Raw genomic sequence first — 7,781 nt, forward strand, 5'->3', positions numbered from 1 at the left:
AAATGTTAATTACATTTATCTATTACACGTTTCTAATACTATCTAACCTATGCTAATATCATCCTCCAGCCCAATACTCCTAGCATGCTGCAAGTGCTTAACCCTACTCAGTCCGTTCGTAAGCGGATCTGCTGGGTTGTCTTTTGATGATATCCTCTTCACTACGAGTTGTCCTTCTTCTACACGATGTCTAATGAAGTGATATTTTCTATCGATATGTCTTGATCTACCATGATCCCTCGGTTCCTTGGTCAAGGCAACCGCTCCTTCGTTATCACAGAAAATCTCCATAGACTCCTTTATGGCAGGTACAACTCCAGGATCACCGATGAAGTTCTTCAGCCATATTGCCTCCTTCGGCGCTTCGCTCGCTGCAATGTACTCTGATTCGCACGTAGAATCAACTACAGTTTCCTGCTTGGAACTTCTCCATGTCACTGCTCCTCCATTTTGGGTAAAGACCCAGCCTGACTGCGAACGGTAGTTGTCCCTGTGTTTCTGAAAACTGGCAGAACTATACTCTCTCACCTTCAAGTCATCACTCCCTCCGAGGACTAAGAACCATTCCTTCGTCCTCCGAAGGTACTTAAGGATATTCTTCACCGTAATCCAATGTGCTCTGCCAGGATTCCCTTGATATCTGCTAACCATGCACAAAGCGAAGGCTACATCAGGGCGAGTACAAGTCATAGCGTACATGATTGATCCAACTGCGGAAGCGTATGGTACTCGGCTCATTTATGCTATTTCAGCTTCGGTACTCGGACTTTGAGTCTTACTCAACTTGGCATTACTTTGCATCGGTAATTCTCCCTTCTTCGAGTTCTCCATACTAAAACATTTTAGTACCTTCTCTAAGTAAGTGTTCTGACTAAGTCCAATTAGTCTCTTACTTCTTTCTCTTACTATCCTTATTCCGAAAATGTAAGAAGCCTCTCCGAGGTCCTTCATAACGAAGCACTTCCCGAGCCAGGACTTAACCTCCTGCAGAGTCGGGATGTCGTTTCCTATGAGTAATATGTCATCGACATATAGAAAGAGGAAGCTTACTATACTCCCACTGGCTTTGATATATACACATGACTCATCTTCGCTTCGTACAAATCCAAACTCTTTGGCTTTCTCATTGAAGCAAAGATTCCATCTGCGAGACGCTTGCTTAAGTCCATAAATGGACTTCACAAGGTAACACACTCTATTCAGATGCTTCGGATCCACAAACCCCTCTGGCTGAGCCATGTAAACATCCTTAGCCAACTTTCTGTTAAGGAAAGCGTTCTTGACATCCATTTTCCAAATCTCATAATCATGAAATGCGGCAATCGCTAGCATCACTCTAATAGATTTTATCTTCGCAACTAGTGAGAAGGTCTCATCATAGTCAACTCCGGGAGTTTGAGTAAAGCCTTTTGCAACCAATCGCACATTATATGTGTGTACGTTTCCATCCGCGTCGGTCTTCTTCTTGAAGATCCATTTGCACCCAATGGTCTTACGTCCGGGCACATTATCAACCAAATTCCAAACTTGGTTATCATACATGGATTGGATCTCGCTATCCGTTGCCTCTTTCCATTTTGCAGACTCCGGGCCTGCCATGGATTCCTTATAGCTATTAGGTTCATCAAGGTTTATTAGTGTACCATCACTAATATACGTGTCCCCTTCGGTGGTAATATGAAAACCATAAAACTGGGGATGAACTCTAACTCTATCGGAACGTCTAAGAGGTAAGGACTCGCCAATCAGTTCAACCGGAGTTTCCTCCTCGGGTTGAGTACCAGTGGTAGAGGTTGCTTCATCTATCGACTCTTGAATCTCTTCAAGCTCGATTTGCCTCCCACTGTCTCCTTGGCCTATGAGTTCTCGCTCTAGGAAAACTCTTCTCCTCGCAACAAAGACAACATTGTCCTTCGGTCTATAGAAGAGATATCCAAAGGATTTCTGCGGGTAGCCGATGAAAATACATCGCTCACTTCGAGGTTCGAGCTTGTCGTGAGTATCTCGTCTTACAAAAGCCTCGCAACCCCAAACCTTGATATGTGCTAACGAGGGAGCTTTCCCTGTCCACATCTCGTGAGTTGTTTTGGCAACCTTCTTAGAAGGGACTCGGTTAAGGATATGGGCGGCAGTCTCTAAGGCATACCCCCAAAAAGAGATAGGTAGTGAAGCACGACTCATCATAGAGCGAACCATATCCAATAAGGTTCGATTACGCCTTTCTGCCACACCATTCAACTGCGGTGTCCTAGGAGGCATCAATTGTGAAACTATTCCACACTCCTTGAGATAATCGTGGAATCCAAGACTTAGGTACTCTCCTCCTTGATCAGATCGAAGCATCTTGATTTTCCTGCCCAATTGATTCTCCACTTCATTCTTGAACTCTTTGAACTTTTCAAAGGTTTCTGACTTTTGCTTGATTAAATAGATATACCCATATCTACTATAATCATCGGTAAAAGTCACGTAGAAGCGGTTCCCATCCTTCGTGGTTGATCTAAACGGTCCACATACATCGGTATGTATTAGGTCCAATAGACCCTCACCCCTTTCACACGTACTTGTGAACGGTGACTTAGTCATCTTTCCAAGTAAACAAGACTCGCACGTGTCATCTTCCCTAAGGTCGAATGACTCCAACACTCCATTGTTTTGGAGTTGGGCTATGCGTTTCTTGCTGACATGTCCAAGACGACAATGCCACAAGGATGCTTTATCCATACTAGTGGAAGAATCTATGTTCAAAACATCATTTCCTAAGTTATCAACAATCATAACAGTTTCATAAATTCCATTACATGGTATAGATTCAAAGTAAAAGACACCATTTAGATAAGCCAAAATAGAACCATTCTCATTATTAAAAGAAAATCTAAAACCTTGTCTATATAAACCATGAAATGAAATGATGTTTCTAGCCATTTCTGGCGAATAGCAACAATTGTTCAAATCTAAACATAAATTATTCCTAAGCACTAAAGAATACACTCCAATCTTGGTTACATGCGACGATCTTATGTTCCCCATGATTAGATTGATTCTTCCTTGCTCCACATCCCTACTTCTTCTTAGTCCCTGCACATTAGAACAAATGTGGTAACCACAACCGGTATCAAGAACCCAAGAAATAGCATGATTAGAATCGTTAGATTTAATTGTGTATATACCTGCGAAAGATGGCTTGATCTTTCCTTCCTTGATTGCTTGCAGGTACTCTAGGTAGCTTCTCTTCCAATGTCCTATCTTGTGGCAGTGGTGGTACTCTGCCTCCTTAGGGTTAGGGCAGGGCTTAGCGGGATCAACTTTGGTCCCACTAGAAGAGGCACCATCTCAGGCTTTAACCTTGCGATAGTTCTTAGACGAAGCCTTCCTCTTCTTTCCCTTTCCTTGACCAATAGCCAAGACAGGAGCAGCGGGTGGATTGGGAGTTGGTGCAACAGCCTTGTCTTTGAAGTTGCTCTCAGCGACCCTCAAGAGACCTTGGAGTTTGCTTAGTGTGACCTCCTCTTTGTTCATGTGGTAGGTCATCCTAAATTGATTGTACGTCGGAGGCAAAGAGTGAAGCACCATGTCGATCGCCAAGTCTTCCCCAAAGTCAACATTTAACTTGCGAAGGCAGTCGACATACCTTTGCATCTTTTGCAGGTGCACGGTAAGAGATTCTCCATGACCCATCTTAGCGGAAATCATGTTAGTGAAAATCTCATAATGCTCTTGTCTCGCGTTCTGGTGGTATCTATATAATAAGTCTTGATGCATCTCGTACGGGTACATGTCCACGTAGGACTTTTGGAATTCGGAGTTCATGGTGGCTATCATGATGCAATGTACCTTCGTTGCATCTCTCTCATCAGTTTTAAAAGCAGTAATTTCAGCCGGAGTAGCGATTTCAGGGTTGATTTTCTCGAGCTTCTCATCGAGGACATACTCCTCATCCTCATAGCGAGCAATGGTGCGAATGTATCCTATCCGTTTGTTAAAGTTCATTCCATTGAAGGTGACCTTTTGGCAAAGGCTCATCAACGTGAAAGAACTAGCAGCAGCGTTGTTTGCGTTCGACATCTACAAATAGAAAGGACAAAGATAGATTAGAATATGAATCCCTAATTATCACCCAATAAGAAAAGTTAGGGCTAGGATCCAACAACAACATTTACATATTAGAAAAGGGATGTCGTAACCTAACATGCAAATATATTGAAGGTAAGTGAATGATGATTCACTAATTCTCCACCATAAAAACCTAACTATTAGTCCTAAATGTATTGAGAATTCCTAGGATCGGATGAGATTCATTGAAACTATTCAATGGCATCTTTAAATCTCGATATGCCCCTCTTGTTTGTGACTGGGGTACCGAGGATCACAAAGCGGGTGTGAATTACCATGCAAATTCACATGGTGCCTTCATTGTAACAATCACCTATTCGATGTGCCGGTAAACCACACACGCTCCATCGAACTATGATAAACAATGAATCACCCTTTGCCACCTTTTCTTAGAATCAATTAGTGTGCCGGTAAACCACACACGCTCCACTAACTTCTTAGCAAGGGTGCAAAGTGTAATTTCATGGGATTGTGTCGATTCACTTTTCCTAAAGTAACTAAGATTGGGAAATTTTAAAAAAAATGTGTAGTTACTTTGTATTACTTATTATACTTTTAATGAGAGGATGAGGTTGCCCTATCCTACCCGTTCGACTAACGACCCTCCACCGATCACGCAAGCGGTGGGTATGAGTGTACACCCATTAAGCGCCATTTTATAGGTCGCAACCTTATACCCACCTTATAGATTGGCTTCGTGAATGAGGCCTACTAACGGTAAGACTAGCATTTTAGTTATACATATATATACATATTATTCTTGTAATATTATATTAGTATAGGGTTGTATTTTAAACTTTTTAAAATCTAGGGTTTGAAATTTAAATTGTCTAAATTAAAACTTTTAATCACAAAATATAAATTTCAAAACTTGAGGACAAGTTTTAAACATTTAAAACATGGAGGATCAAATAACCAATAATTTCAATTAACAATTAATTTCCTAATTATCTATATTTGATTTATTCAAGATTTCTTTCAAGATAATTACCAAAATAATCAATATAATTAATTAATTATCATATAAGGAAATTAAATATTTTATTAGTTGATAAATATCTTTAATTAGATCAAGATAATAGTCATATATATCAAAAAATCGGATTAGGGTTGATCTAATATGATTAAGGTAAGTTTCCATAAGATAATCATGAAGAAATCCCAAATCTGGCCATTCCTGACGCTTGGACTCGCCGAGTGCACCAAGGGACTCGCCGAGTCAGCCCAACTCGCCGAGTCCACTGTGGAACTCGCCGAGTCCATGACTCAGAAACACAAAAATCGAATTTTGTAGTTAAGTTTCAAACAAAAAAGCAACAATTTAATGAAAACCAAGCTAGGCTCTGATACCACTGATGTGTTTTAGCCATAAGAACTTTCCTATGTGCGTATGCAAAACCCTAATGCTTGGATCTAGGCTTTCTAATAAAACATGCTTTGATACCAAGACTTCTAATGACTATTTAGGTATAAGAACAATGTTAAAACAGATCTAGAATCATACCTTTGAATCCCTTGTTTGATCTTGTTGTCTTGGAGCTTCTAGAGTCACAATTGTCACTCCTCTAATGGCTTACAAACACCAAATAGCAAGGAGGATGATTGGGGAGAGAGGAGAGGGGAGGAAATCGGCCAGGGGTTCTCTACTTTAGATGAAGTGCCGATTTCCTTATGCCATAGGGTCTATTTATACTTGTAGACTTCTTAAGGGTTACAACTTAAACCCTAATTGGACAATCTTCTCTTAAAGCTATCCAAATCCATTCCTTAGATAACCTTTTGGACGATTTGAAACTATCCCTAGCTTCTAGAATCCGTCCACTTCTATCCAATATGGATTTACAGTCTAAAGTTTAACTATCAAACAATTGACAGTTTATACCCTCTTATTTAATTAATCTCTTTAAGTCACCAAATTAATTCCAATTAATTCTATGACTTATATTAATCAAATAACAATATTATTATTCTTTATATTATTCTCATAATATATTAATAATATTTATTCTCTCTTAATAAATCATCCTATCAAGTTGTTATGGTGAAGGCAACCCAAAAGGACTATGCACAACCGGGTCAAATACTTGCCTAATATAGTTGCAGCCTTAGACACTATTCCAACAGATTATCCTCTGGCCTGCGACTAAACAGCAGAAGGAAATTCCTATTCCTGAACACTTCAGTGAGGGATATGTTGATAACATGGAATTTTGGGCTTACGACGATGAAACCGCCACTGCTGCAATAAAATTCAAGGATAGAGAACAAGTCTTGAGGTTGTTGAGTGTATACCATGACACCACTACACTACATACACTGCCACCCTAATAAAATCTATACAGGAATAATGCCTAGCTCAAACCACAATATTATAGTCTTTCAGTGTGTGAGCTAACTTTGAGTATTTTGGTGTATCTTTGGAAAAGAAGAGAAGGATGTCAAGTAAGGAGCAAGAGGAGGCTGTTAGATCTGTTGTTATTCATCCAAGAGCTCCTGATAGAGGTATAAAGTTTAAACCTTTCTCATTTGTTTGGATATATCTCATATTTTTGGAGATTAGGGCTTCTTTTCTATATATTATTGGGGCTTTTTGGGTATTGAGTTCATATGGGGGTTTGGACTTTAGATTTGGACCTTGTGAGGTCCCTAGAATCCAACGTTCCCTGCTTTATTCAGCCTTGATGGAACTCTTGAGTGAAAAACCCTTATTAGAACTTGTTCTTGGCATTTCATGCCCAAAGTGCCATGCATGGACGTAAAGTCTGTGACTTTACGTGATAAATGAGCCTTGAGAGTGTAGATCCAGAGTTTGGGAATGTTTTTTTGCCTTAAAATCATCTAAGTAAGGAAAGAGTTTGAATGGACTCGCCGAGTCGAGGAGCCGACTCGACGAGTCGGTTAGGGTTGGTCCCGATGAGATGTTGATGTTGTTACTCGACGAGTTAGGGGTTAACTCGACGAGCTGGACCATCACAAGGACCTCTAAGTAACGACTGGACTCGACGAGTCACATGAGTGCACTCCGCGAGTCAGGTCAAACTGGGAACGTTGACTCAAGTTGACTTCTTTTGACTTAGGGTTTGGCCAACATAAGTAATGGAGACCGTGGGGGGGGGGGGGGGGGGGTAAAATGGTCTTTTGCCTATTCCAAGAGTTAGAGTGAGAAAGTAAGAGAAACTTTTGGTGTATTTGAGTAAGAGTGGGGTATTGATTAGAGATGATTATCTAATGTGTTAGGCGGAGGCTAGTTCGGGGTTTCCGAGTATGTGTCTGTTACTTGCTAGTTTACGAGGTGAGTCTTCTCACTATACTTACCAAGAGTGGTATCTTTATGTGATTGAGCTGTTTTATGTGTTTATCTGTGTATTGTAATATTCTGCTTTTTGTCTTTGTGATTTATGTTGAATATTGTTACTATGAGTTTACTGAGTTGGGACCGGAGGGTTCCACTGAGACACATCGACCGAAAGACCTTATTCAATTATGACCTAGAGTGGCTAATGAGTTATGTATGGTATTTTGAAGAACTCACTAAGCTTTGTGCTTACTGTGTTATATGTTTTGTGTTTCTGGTACTTCTCAAGATCATGAAAAGGCGCCAACTTGATTGTATACATACACACACCGGAGATTGTTTTATTATTGAGAGGATCCTAGAGTTTTATATA

The sequence above is a fragment of the Lactuca sativa genome, chromosome 1 (assembly GCF_002870075.4).
Source record: "Lactuca sativa cultivar Salinas chromosome 1, Lsat_Salinas_v11, whole genome shotgun sequence".
NCBI lineage: Eukaryota > Viridiplantae > Streptophyta > Magnoliopsida > Asterales > Asteraceae > Lactuca > Lactuca sativa.